Source organism: Protopterus annectens, chromosome 1.part1 (assembly GCF_019279795.1).
Source record: "Protopterus annectens isolate FY-2018-M chromosome 1.part1, PAN1.0, whole genome shotgun sequence".
Lineage (NCBI taxonomy): Eukaryota > Metazoa > Chordata > Ceratodontiformes > Protopteridae > Protopterus > Protopterus annectens.
In genome coordinates, this window is record NC_056726.1 from 198,950,740 (window position 1) to 198,965,174 (window position 14,435).

The window sequence follows — 14,435 nt, forward strand, 5'->3', positions numbered from 1 at the left end:
TATTGACTAATATGCACCAAAACAAGCATATATAAGAACAGTTTTCTTCCACAGGCCTTCAAGTTCATAAATGGTTAATTCAGCTTGTTTGGCTGGGGTATTCTTTTTCCTAAGCCTCTGAGGATTCTGCAGTATTGTTTCCATATTGTTAATACTTGTTTCAGAGTTTATTTTAGTATTTCTTGCATTGAGTTGCACTTTGCACCTTGTATGTATAAGTGTATGTATATGTATATTTAGTTTTTTTTGTCTTATTCTTAATAGTTGCATGTATGTCACTTGCCTTGTTCTTAATATTTGTATGTATGTCATTTATGTAATTCATTCTTGGTGAGTGACTGAAACCAGAGTCAAATTCCTTGTATGTGTTCATACTCGGCCAATAAATGTGATTCTTATTTTTATTCTGATTCTGATTCTGATTAACCCTTATGTCACTAGATGGGCAGCCAATTGGCTCACTGACAGAACACATACTGTCAAAGTTGGTGACTCGTCCTCTACCTCTACCAGTAGAGATGTCACCAGTGGCATAACATAAGGCTCTGTACTAAGCCCTCTACTGTTCTGAAACTATTTCTTGAAGTTCAGCCTAAAGTAGATGGCCTTGGATTTAACAAGTTTGCTGATGATTGCAAATTGGGTACAATCACTGAATCCCTCAACAATGTTAACATATTACAGGAGGAGCTAACAAAGGCAAATGATTGGTGCCATAGCCACGGCCTAAAACTAAATGCAAAAAAGTGCCATTGTTAATGTCTTTGGCAAAGTGGAATTCCCCACTAATTACAGTGTTGACAACACTCCCCCTCCCAAACTCATACCCAATGGTGTGAGACCTGGGAACACAGGTAGATCGCAATCTGAACTTCAACCACCAAGTTTCTACAGTAGTAAGGAAAGCCTTCTACATCATGCATCTCATAAATAAAGGCATCACATCCAGGTCTGAGTATGTTATAACACCACTGTGCTGATCATCAGACCACTAATAGAGTACAATGCACCCTTTTGCAAGCACCTCACCAGACACCTACAGCAGCTGAAGAGACCCCAGTGGTGTCTCACCAAGAAAATACAGGGCCTCCAAACCATGCCATGATGTACATGGATAGACTGAAAGCCTCGTCACTGTACTCTGTATCATATAGGAAATACTACACATCTGCAAATCTAAAGACACAAGAGTCACTTGCTCTAGGGATCCTAATTAAGCCTGAGACATAAACAGAACATGCTTGAAAGACAGATATCACTGATGACATCAGCAAAGTCTGGTGAGAGGAAGATGGTAATAACAGCATCTGATATGCTGGTGTTAAATGCTCTCTGTAATGTCAACCAAGTGAATACATACACACAGACACACACCAGTTGACTACTGTGAGAACAGAACCCCTACCTGTCTAACTGTACAGAAAAGAGAACTCAGTACTTAATGCACACACCACAACACAAGTCTGCAGGACAATTTATAGTGGATGACATCATCACTGGATGTTTGAGTGAAGGTGTTGGGAGGCCTGAATGAAATAGATATGTAGGCATGTACAACACACACTGGAACACACACACACACACACACACACACACACACACACACACACACACACACACACACACACACACACACACACACACACACACACACACACCAGTTGAGTGCAGTGAGATTAGAACCCTAATCTAAGCATACAGACTGGAGAACTCAGTACTTAAGGCAGGTACCATGGCACAAGATTGACTTTTACATGGCTGCAGAACAATTTATAGTGGAGGACATCATCATCGAATGCTTGAGAGAAGATAGACCTGAATGAAATGGATGGCTAGCCATGTACAACTGTCAAGATATTAAAGATATGCATGTTACCAGATTGATGGGTGTGCAAAGTGTAGCATTTGCTGTTGTGTTTCAAATGCACTGGCATACCTTAAATAGACAGCTTTGCAAACTTTATGCAAATATCTGTCCACATTTACAAATATTGGAAAATCTGAATATGTATTACTAGTATAAAGATGTCCATGGTATATAATAAAGTTTTTTTTATTTATTTCTGTAGTGTAGTTGAAATATTTGGGAACAAGTACTAAGAAACCGAGTTTGAAGTACATGGGTGCAGGTAGCACATGACTGCAGTGTAAATATATTTTCTTTCCTTAAAAGTGCCTTCAATTTGTTTCTGTTTTTACATGTACATTCATGTGATGACTAAATGGACAGTAAACATAAGTAATACTTGCTATTGTGCACTTTCCATAATGCAATCCTGAGCAGCGGGTTTGTATGAGAATGGCAAAGTGCTCATGCATGCAAGAGACACAGTTCTATTGGTTTTCATACTCCTGCACAAACACACTAAGTGAAGAGCTGCAGCAGTCAGCAAGCAGTGTGTATAGTACTGAGTATAAAGAACACATCTACTGCATAGCAGACTCTGTGGCTGCAGGTGTAAATGCATTGACAGATTTCTGTTGTAGCCCAGATGACATAACATTCAAATCCAGGTTTATCTAATAGTTTTAAATATGTATTTATACTGCAATTAAATAATTCTGTATTCTACATTCAAGGTGTGTTACCTTAGCACAATGTGTGTGTGATGAGAGGAGGTACTGCCAGCACAGCTAGCTGGAATTTTGTAAATAATTATATGTCATGTGTTAATATAAGACTGATTTATGCAAGATGCTTGTGTTACAATTGCATAAGAACTGTATGTCATACAAGATGCTGGTGTTACAAATGTATTAGAACTGTATGGAATGTGTATATCAAACTGATTTGTACAGTCGTTTGTGTTGAAAAGGTTCATAGGTTCATAGGTGTGTACTAGGCTAATGGCCCTGGAGCATTTACAAGCCTAGCCCATAGGATTATCCTGGCATCGTGCCACCAGACATAAGCTCCCAGTACCTCTGTTGAGTAGAGCCACTGGAGTGATCCCCAGGGTGAATTTTCTATTTCCCATCCACTCATCAAGATTTCTCTTGAAGAGGAACAGTGAAGTGCTCTGTTTGTATGGGAAGTCTATTCCATAGCATGGACAGTTTATGGGTTATGAACCTGTCCCTCCAGCATGTTCTGTTGATTTCTAACAGAGCTGGGTCAGACATGGCTTTCTACGTCAAGCAGAGATCTTTTCTAAGTAGGCAATATGAGACAGAGAATAGTTGTATTTTTTTGAGTCTGTCTATATAAGACAAGTGTTTAAGTCTAGGATCCTCTTTGTGAGGTACTTTTGTGGCCTATCCAGTTGTTGCAGGTCTCTAGTGAGTTACATGCCAAAGAGGGCATTGTACTAGGTGAATGGACTAATGAGGGAAGAGTAGAGGGAGACAATGACCTCTTTCTTCCTGGATGCAAAACACTTAGTAATGAGATGTGCCCTTAGTAAGGTATTTGTAAAGTGCCTATGTTTGAAATGTATGCACAGTGTGCCTTACTGGAGAGAACAGAAGTGTACATGCACTATTGTAATGGTTTAAATGTATATGTTTTAACAGAGAAAAATGGAGGGTTAACCTCAGTCCAGCAAATTTTAGAAAAATATCTGAAATTAAATCAGTTTATAGGTTAGGCCATAAAGATGCTATCTCACAGGTTTCAAGGCAGCCAGAGACACAAGGACTGTCCTATGAAGCTTTCTGTATTGTCTTTGGGGTGAACTAATTACTACTTTAGAATTATGAGGTATGTGATTGCTTTATGACTTCCAGTAAATGCCAAAGATCAGAGCAAAGGCCTTGTGTGTGTATTTTTCAGGTAGGAGTTAAGTCCTGCCAGCTGCCAGCAATGGGGGTTTGCATGAGAACTAGAAGTCAGATGACAAGAAATGATGTCATTCTGCAAGCAATCCCAGCTGTAATATTTTAGATATTATTTTCAGAAGTCTCTTAGAGAGTCAGAGCATTCTGTATCCAGTCTTGGGCCTGACAAGAAGAAGAAGAAGAAGAACCATTTACTACATCATCTGCCTTGCTCTAAGTAAGTTATTAGGGTATAGTAATCTCTCTTAGATTCAGTCAAGAATATAGTGAAGCTTAGTTTATCTACTGTTTTTCTTTATTTGTGTAAACCTATACTGCAATGTTATTTTAAATATTTCCTGTGGTTTTAAACTCTGATGTCACTGTGAATATATACTTAGTATTGTCTTGTTCTTTTATTATTTATTATTAAATATATTTAGAACTTTCATTGTGGTTGATCTTTGTAGAGATATTTAAGTCTTGAGAGTACTTGCATATTTATTTGGTGACACTTTGTGGGCCACTCCTAATAGCCTTGCTCTTGGTCAAACTACCATTTTTATTAATATTAGCTTCACTCAGTATAATGGGTACCCTTGGAAAAGCTTTATGTTAGCTGGCAGGAGTGTCTGTTGGCAGTCATAACTACCTTATAGTATAGGCAGAAGGGGGCATAGCTAGTAAACATGTGCCAGCCTTTACCAGGTGTGTGTGTGTGCGTGTGTGCGTGTGTGTGTGTGTGTGTGTGTGTGTGTGTGTGTGTGTGTGTGTGTGTGTGTGTGTGTGTGTGTGTGTGTGTGTGTGTGTGTGAGTAAACCAAGCTCAAAGAGTTTGTGTGTGTCAAAGACATGAAGCACTGGTTGGACAAAGAGGGTGCTTGAGGCTTTGGCTTCAACACTCAGCTGAAATCTCAACTATATAGCTGTGCCAGTGAAGAGTTTTATTGAGGATCTAGAGAAAGAGGGGGAAACCATCCCCAGACTGACTGTGGTCTCTGTGTGCTATTAAGGGAAATTGCAATTGATGCAGACTGCTACATCTATAAATTCTGTGTTTGTAACTGTCATCATCTCAGTGAATGTCCCCCACTGTTGCCAGTGGTGAGGATTGAGGCTCCTTGATTACTGGTCTAGTGGAGGCTCATCACAATGTGTTTCAACTGCATTTCACAAAGCTAACTGCACCAGTGAAGAGCTGTTCACTATCGCTTGACATTGGTGCATAATGCCAAATTCTGAGCAAGCACAGAGGCCAAAATGTCAAGGACTCCATTGCTTTTTTTAACTTATGTGTGCGGTGTGTGATTCTATTTTTGACCAGATTAATGGTGTTAAAATGAGCTAGATAGGAAATTCACAAAATGGGAGGCAAGCAGGGGGGGGGGGAGAACAAAGGGAAAGCGATATAAGACTGTGCAGGAGGGAGGTAGGAAAGAACCATAGCTATCCATTTTTTCAACAGTGTAAAATGAAAATATGTACAGACTATTAGCAGAATTTGGACTGTCACTTCAACAAAAAGGGTTGACAACAACACAATCATGTTGTATAGCCGATAGTATGGAATCAGGTGTGTCAAGAAGACATGTGTGTGATGTGGAGAGCTATGTATGGGACAATATTTGTTTTGCTGGACAGGTGCCCATTTATTTTTTTTACTTCAGTAAGAGAAGAATGTTGGGTAAGGGACATAGATATTTTCAGTCAGGTAAGTAGGTTAGGTGAGGAAGCAGTTGCAAACAGGCAGGACAAACAAGAGAAGACATAGGGGCAGTGAGAGACACGACACTCTGAGAGAAAGAATGATTGGGGTGAGGGAGGGGACAACAGATGCCCATACCCATCAAACATGGGGACACTGAGAATCTAGTTCTCACCTGCAGGACTGTCATCACTGTCTCCTTACTGCAATTTCTGTTGGGAGTTCTTGATGCCTTTCTCCTATGGAGCATAGGTGAGAGCAGCTTCTCCATCCAGGGTAGACATGCACCAATGGTATTAACGAAAAAGAACACTGTTAGCAATAGGAAACCAGTCCACTTTAAAAACATTAATTTGTTCCTTTATTCACCTAAAACCCTACACACCAGTACTAGCATCTCCTAGCGGGTGATAAAATCCCCACCTTGGCCACTACTCCCAGAGGGTACTACAGCACGAGCTGCTTGGTTAGAGCTACCTAATGTGGAGGGTCCAAGTTGTGCAGGGCAGCAGATGCAGTGCTGTCAAGTTGGGTCCCAGATATGCTGGCCATCAGTGCAGGAGCTGGAGGAGCAGAGACAGGCTGAGCCATGGGGGTTGGCCTACCACCTTGTAAAGCATTGTGTGATTTGTCAGAGATGGATGGCATGGAAATGTTTAGACAACACATAGAAAAAAACGAGAGGTAAGGGTCAGGGGTAAGAGAAAACAAAGAGATATAAATAGTAACATCCTATGCGACATACAATGCATTATCACAATAAAGTATTTTATCTCTGCTTTTTACATTTAAGTATACTTCTTCATAACTATGAACTATAAGTAAGGTTTACTCAAAGTAATCCTTGTCATATGCATACAATTATACATATTAAGTTAACAGCAGGTTGTTTATGCCACTTGTGTTAAAATTCAATTATATAAAATATTTTTAAAAGATTTTGCTATATATTTTTTACTTGTGGTATTTGAACCCACAACTTCTGACTACAATATTAGACTTGACTCCTACAGCTGGCTTGTGCAGCAGACTGAAACTCACATGCTTGCTGTTTCAGTTGGGATATGCATGCCTACTTTGAGATAACTGTATAGAAGAGCAGTACTGTAGCTAAAATAATAGTTCTGGTGTGTGGCATGTCACCAGTCCTGAACTCATCCAGTCACTGGTTGAGTGTATCCGTCTTGCACCTTTTCAGGTCATTAAAATGATGCCTACACTGTTCTCCAGGGAATGGCATGCCAGTCACACTGGAGACAGCCCTGGCCAGACTATTCCATGTCTCAGACTTGTACTGGGAGCGAGTATAGTCCACCTGCCAGAACCTTCAGCTGTGGCACTTTACAAGGACTCAAGGGACTCCTGAACACCCCACCTCTGTACCTTAAATTGACCACCTTCCCTTCTTTCACCAGACATGTCTGACTAGTGAAAACAGCAATAGTTAAGACTGATTTCCCACCAGTGTGTGCTATTGCATTTACTGGCAGTGCACAATCCCAATCAATGATGGCAACTGCATTTGTTTTATTTTATTTATTTACATTTGTTTATTGGGAAATTACAAATGGGCGTAGGTCCTTTTTCAGTTGATGCCCAAGGTGAAAAGCTCCACATCATGTACATGATAAATAGTGATATTAAGTGGACAGCAGCAGTGCCAAACAGAGAGGGAAGCAGTTTTTGAAATTGAAAGGTTACTCTGACACTGAGCATTAGTTTGAGGGTTATTTGCTGCACTGTTAGGTGATTTAACTTTGCAGACATATACTTGGAGCATAAAATTTATGACCTGACACACTTTTTTGTGTCTTTACACAATGATAAAATTAATTTTTATTATGTGGGATTTAAACCTATGCATAAGAAACAAAACATTTTTTTCCACATTGGTGATTTTTTCATACTTGCCACAGAAGAAGTGCTTCTCAGACATACTCATGAATTTTGTATAAGTAGACATGACAGACTGAGGGATTAACCACATATATGTGTGTGGCCTGATAAGGTCCTGGTTTATACAGTCATGTGTGTATGAGTATTATTAAATTCTGAAGATCATCAAAGTACAGAAAACACATTTATAATTATAGAAAGTTAATTGTCAGTATACCCTCAGTCACACAAACAATTGTATTAGCTCCACTACTATATGTTCTTATTGTTATTTACAATTATATTTAAAATTTTTATGTGTTTATTAAAACTGAGTGTATAACCCTTAATAAAACTGGAACTGTGTGATAATTTTTTTCATGTGAATTTTAATATAAACTAAAACTGAAAATGAAACAACAGCAACATTTTTTTGGAATTTGCTGCAACCCTACACTTACACCTGCTGCCACAGGAATAGTTAAAAAACATTTGGATATGTTCATATTCATTATTAACTTTGGTGTGTTAACCACCACACAATGCAGCTTAGGATGTTTGTGCAGTACCCAACATACTTGATAGAATGTATTCATTTTCAAATTGTCTACTGTCTGCTTCCTCTCTGCAGATGTACTAGACCTGTAGGCATTGGGGAAAGGTTATTAACCACTGCACAATGCCACTTTGTGGGTTTGTGCAATGTAAAGCAAAATATACAACAATGTATCCTTTTTTGAAATTGAGAATGTCTGCATCCTGTCTGCAGGTGTTCTGTTTCCTTCATGTGTTGGTCATTAGTCCAGGATTGCATGGCAGTAAGAGATGCACAAACATGAGAAGCAAAGCTGAACTTGTTTTATCCTTGTGAGCAGTGTTTCTTAGGTTTGATCCTTAAAAGACAAATATGGGAATTGATCTGTGAGCTACAGATAGTACATACTGTGTGGATCATCATGTTTAGTAGATGTGCTATGCATACATATGATTCACAGGTGTAGTTTATGTATTGTTTATCACAGAAGTAAATTACATGACATTTATTATCTTTATCTGTTTCCTGTGTTTGCACTAAGATGCATGCTGTGCAAACACTGGTATTAAAACAAACAAAAATATATATGAAATAAGCATTACAAAATTAATTTTAGCACATATAAAAGATTTTTACACATGTCTGGATTTGAACTTTCACACCAATGACCCTACAAAACACAGTGAGGATGTCTTATTCTTTTTTGCTACAGAAATAGTTTTGCAGCAGGAATGAAAATGATGGTGCATACAAGCAAGTCCAAATCACCCACAGTATTAACTAGACATATGGCACTTGTAGACTTTTGAGTTGTTTGTACGTGTTAAATTCAGATGTAGTGCAATGTGTGATCACACAACCATTTATGACTACTGTTTACAGAAATGTAGCTCCGTCTTATATTTGCATGGTGTTCATTCTTCTCATATCTGTGCAGTAATCTGAGACATGCAGTCTGCAAGGTATTTTGTATCATTATCCTTAAAGTTACTGTTACACCTGTTTCTCTTTACATTTTCTATGTTATTTCAGTGACATGTAAATGTCCTCTATTGTAAATAACACAGGGGTGTTAGCCTTCTAGGATGGCCCATAGACATATCTATGGGAGTGCTGGGCACAAGTAGAAGTGACTGGCAATTGCATCAAAATGACTGTTCTGTGGTAAATGTGTACACATGTTTTTGGGGCAGTTTGTTTGAATGCACGTATAACAATTGACTGATGTGTTATTCCTTGTTTGCTACAAAATGTCATTTGCCTTTTTTATATTTGAATAACTGAAGTTTCTTTCTCCAGCGGGTAATATTGAAAAACTGGTGATATTTTTATATCTAAGCAGGACTTTTGTTTATGTGATATTTATGTATGGTATCCTTCTTTTGTGTTTTATGTCACCTAGGACTATGGCACCCAAATGTCCCATTCCCAGCAACCCACCCCTTCAATGACACAAAGAAAAATGTAATCATCCAAGCCTTTCACCAACATGGTATCTTTTTGCTTGAGAGAGGATGTGGGGATATGTCTGGAAAAATGCAAATTTGGAACCAGATAGTGAACAACATCAATGCTGTTGGGGGATGCAGCAGGACACATGATCAGCTTTGCCATAGGGCCACTGACATGATTTCTTCAGCCGGGATGAAAGCAGCTGCAGTGGCCCATGGATAGCTAAATAAGGGGGGTGGGGTCCTGCTACAGAACCACCACTGACACCAAATGAAGACTTCCTGTCCACTGTCAGGGATCCAGAGAGCTCAGTGGAATGCGCACAACAGCATATGATTGATGTTGGTGCTGCTGTTTCAGAGATGACAAGTTTGTCCCAGGAAGAGCTTCCAGGCTTACGTATGTCAACTTTTAATTATTTCTTGTATACTAAAATATTAACAGCAATAGTTAAGTTGATTTAATATTTTTTGGGGGGAGTAACTATTTATAGATTGATACAGTTAACAACACATTCTCGTTCATTACACATGGGCTTCGGGTGGACATGTCATTCAAGTTTCAGTTAAATGTATTGTTAATGGACATATAAAGGCCAACATTTTATACCCCAGTGTTATTATTATTGTAATGATGAAGTCATTTAAGTTTGCTTAACTTCTTCCTGGACCATCCTCCCTAGCAGGTGTGGAGTCATCTGTACATGGTAAACCAAACAAATGTCATTTCAGTATTGATGAGCATTTGACAGACATATGCATTTATCCATATGTGTGAACTGGGTGTCAGGACTGTGTATGTATTGCTGTACTGTCTGTGATAGTGGCACTAGTGTTACTTTGTTAGCATATATTAAACTGTAGTAGTGTAGCTATTTATTTATTTCCTGTGTTTGTTGCTTATTATCGCAAGTGATAGACAGTGGAAGTGTTAGACTCTTACCATGTGAAGTCAGAGTATCAGCTGAGGAGAGCTCATCCAGTAGACATCAATCACATTCAGGTAGCAGCAGTGCATCTGACCATGGGTGTGGAGATGTCAGTGCAACTCCTGGCAGACCAGTTCTTGGGGTCAGGGACAACGACAATAAACTGTCACCTCTACCATGCATGCTCACACCTGTTCAACATACCTGGATGAAGAGATAGCAAAGAGCTTGGCTGTCTTCTTGCTGACACTGCCACAACAAATTCACCTGAAGTGCCCATGTAGATACACACACAAATAACAGTTACATGAGTCAGTTGTGAGGCATAAAGCTCATTCTGACTCGACTATCTGATACTTTATCCAAATGTCTGCCTGTTTCTCTTTCTTACTCACACATACTCGCTACCTTTTGTGTCAGCTTAGGTCTCCTGTCCCCCCACATGCACACACAACACCCTATGAAACTGTTGATAACTGTGCAGTATCTTTGTTTTCTTTGTCTAGTGCTAGGGGTGAATAGTGTTTAGTATATCTGTTTTTGTGATGCTGTTTTGCAAATTGTAATGCTTTCTTACAAGTTTTTATAATGTGTACATCCTTCCCAAATTTTTAGACCAACAAAGCTGGACCAAGCCATAAATAAAAGTGTGACAAAGGCCCAACAATGGGGATAATTTTTAAACATTGTGGTCTTACAAACGTAGACAGCTGATGGAATAACAGGCTTTACAATACTATTTTTATGTTTGTTCTGAGGGATATCAAGTCTGAAACTGAGATGTGTGTCATTACTTTCTAACTTCACTCTTTAATGATTTGCCATTACAAACATATGAGACCAAACTGTGGACATTTGGTAAAAATCTACACATTTTAGGCATAAGGCCTATTACTTAATAGAGGACACATGTATTGACATAAGTCAGTGCTGCCACATCTTGATGTAATTGCTGTAAAAATCACCTACATTATACTTACTTACAGTGTCAAATAACAGTATGTAAGGATATGGCATTTATTTGTATTCTAAGACATATATTTTTCTGTTCCAGGTTAAACACTTACCTTGGAAATCCAGCAGTTGCAAGAGTTTTAGTTCAGGGATGACTCTGTCAGATGCTAGCAGTACACAGCCATTACATGGGTAAGTAAAGGTTGTGAGTGATGCCTGGCATCAGTGTTACTGTATTTATGTGTGTAAGATGAAGGTTTTGTCCTTATTCCCAGCTGAGGGTGAAAGAGGTTGCAGAGTTCCTGTAGTGTGTCTGTATTCACTCTGTAGTGCTGTATACTTTCCAGCACATGCAGATTGTGAAACTTTAAGCGAGGGTCTAAAAACCCTTTTCCTTCTTAGTCATGGTCTATTTGCAGCAGCATAGACATTGGCCTGCTGCACATACATATGAAAAAGAGCAACAGCAGCCCATAACATTCTTTCAGTGTAGCCTAATTTCTGTGGCTGTATTCCAATAGGTTTTTAAATTTGCAGGGCAAACCAGCACTGAGTTTACATGGTTGCTTTATAGCACGTTAAATAGCTCCTCAATCTTGGATTGGTTGATTACTATACAATTCAACTAATTATGCTGTCATTAGCATGCCATGGTGTTTACCATGTTTGCATGGCTGTACTGAATACAAAATAACATGCTACCATGTATACATAACACCACGACACGTGCACAGTTTTATCGGACCATGTAGGCCTTATTAAATATGCACCATTGTCTTTCTTTAGTGGAAAACTGATTGGGTAAATCCCCTTTACAGCACTGGTATAGAGAGAACATGTCTGCATTCTACATATATGCAAAAATATCAAACATTTAGCATTAGTGAATAGTACCTTTATACATTTGACATAAGCAGGTAGATATTAATCTATAAAAGATTTTGACATTTATGTACCATATTATGTTATAATATGAAGATTAGTCATGTTTTAACTGCAAACGCATTTGCAGTATGCTCAACATGAAATTAGTATTTAATTTCAGGAGGATGCATGAACTGAATACGTCTGTGGGCAATAAGGCTTGCATAGCATTATCTGTCCTTGCTGTGGTGATCTTTCAGCATCTGACAGCAAACATGATAGAAATTTTACAGACATCTGCCTCACAGATGTTACATTTTAATGTTCATCTTTAGATTACAGTTGTTCAGATTACACAGTGTCCAAGAAGATGAGAAAGATCAGGTCCTAAATAAATTTATTTTCAACAGAATACATTGCTTAATCCTACATAATGATTTCATAAACATGAACATTTGCATACTCACAAGCAACATCGATTAACCTGGCAAGCTGTCTCTGGCCTTGATATTTGTCACACATGTCCTGTTGGGCTACCGAAAGACATACCTCTCAACATCCAAGCATTAAAAATCATAGCAGAGACCTTTAATAATCATAGCTGAGGGTCACAAAAAAGGAACAATTTCTTATTTTTTACAATGGCAATGCTTTATATACTAGGCCCTATATAGTTAGTGGCACTGAATCTTTGTACAGCCTTATTTCATGTATTTGTTAAAGTTTGCACTTATAAATAGGTCTGACTCTATAAAAATCTTCATAAATGTAAAAATAGCAAGAGTAAATCTCGGGGTTAAAATCATAGCATCATACCAGCTGATAGGTATGTAGAAAGAAGAACAAAAGGGATGCATAGTTATTTATGTATTATGTATGTCTGTGCAAAGCTGGGTAAGACAATCATTTTCTTATTTGATTATTGATATGGTACAGTTACTAAACAACACAGCAGGCCTTCACCTTCATATCCTTGACGCAAATTGATAAGAAGGATGACAGATTTCTAGGGATTCACTGACACTTTTTTATTTCATATTGCTAGTTCCTTACTTTGCTTTCTACAACCAAAAGATACAAGAAGTAATAAACTCCTCAACTTTGATACATTTGTACTGGCTTTTCAGGGATGTGAGTGGGGTACAGATTACAACCGTTGCATTGCTATATATTTTGCATTAACTATATACTATATGTATGTCTTGCATAGATTGTTTTCCTGACATAATATCAGCAAAAGTAGCTGTAAAGAAGAAAGTTCTTAACTTGGGGGAAAAAAGTGAACAGGTCAACCTCTGATAAAATATGTGCAATCATTCAGTTGGCAGTTTGTCCCCTCCCCACACTCTGTCAAGGATGTGATGTATAACCTTGGTTAGCCATCTTGTATGTGCATCAACTAATCTGGAAATAATTGCTATTTTACAAAAGTAGCATAGTAAAACAATTAAATTATGGCCACTAGATAACATTATATTTCTTAAAATCTTTAATCATTTCATAGAAATATTCTGTGCTTACTTGTGAGTGTGTGTGTGTGTGTGTGTGTGTGTGTGTGTGTGTGTGTGTGTGTGTGTGTGTGTGTGTGTGTGTGTGTTGGTATGCATATGTACATTATTTCTGGGTACACATGCCTGCATTTTTTAACATATTTTCACATTATTAGTTTAACTTTGTTTACAAACATATGAAAATGAAGAGAAAAATGAGAAAAGTTAAAAACACTTACCGTAGAAACCTGGCCTTCTCACCTGAACCTGCAATGCTCACTGGGCCAGCTGGTCACTCCTTCACCAGCGCAGGTCATTATACCTGTACTGACTTTGCTATCCAGAGCTGGGAATTCCTGTCAGGGATGACAGGGGGTCGCCCAACTCCTGCCAGATGTCAGTTTTCTTCTATTCAGTTCCAGCCTGTTCATGGTCATGCTTCTGCATATATGACTCCTGCAAGAGGTAGACCATGATTCTCACACATTTGCAGCTGCTTCCAAAACAAAATTCAGGAATTCAGTGAAGTTAAAAGGATATGAACTACACCCTATGAGGTGTGATATTAGCAAATCCAACCCCTGCAAACATATAGGGGTATTATTCAAGGAATTAATAGCAGTGTCAAGTTTGGCTTACTAATTGTATTTAAGAAGTTACATGGAGTCCTCATGTTTTTTTTTTTTTACTTATTTATGTTTGGAAAAGTAGTGATCAATCCATTAAGTGTAACATGTTTCAGTGTGTATTTTTTATGCAGAAGAAAGTTCTGGTTATACATTTACATTAGAGAATGCAGGAGTGATAAGTGGGTTTCATTTCAGTTAATCAAGTTTCCCTAGGGGTACTTCTGTATGTTGTTTCAGGTGAATGCATG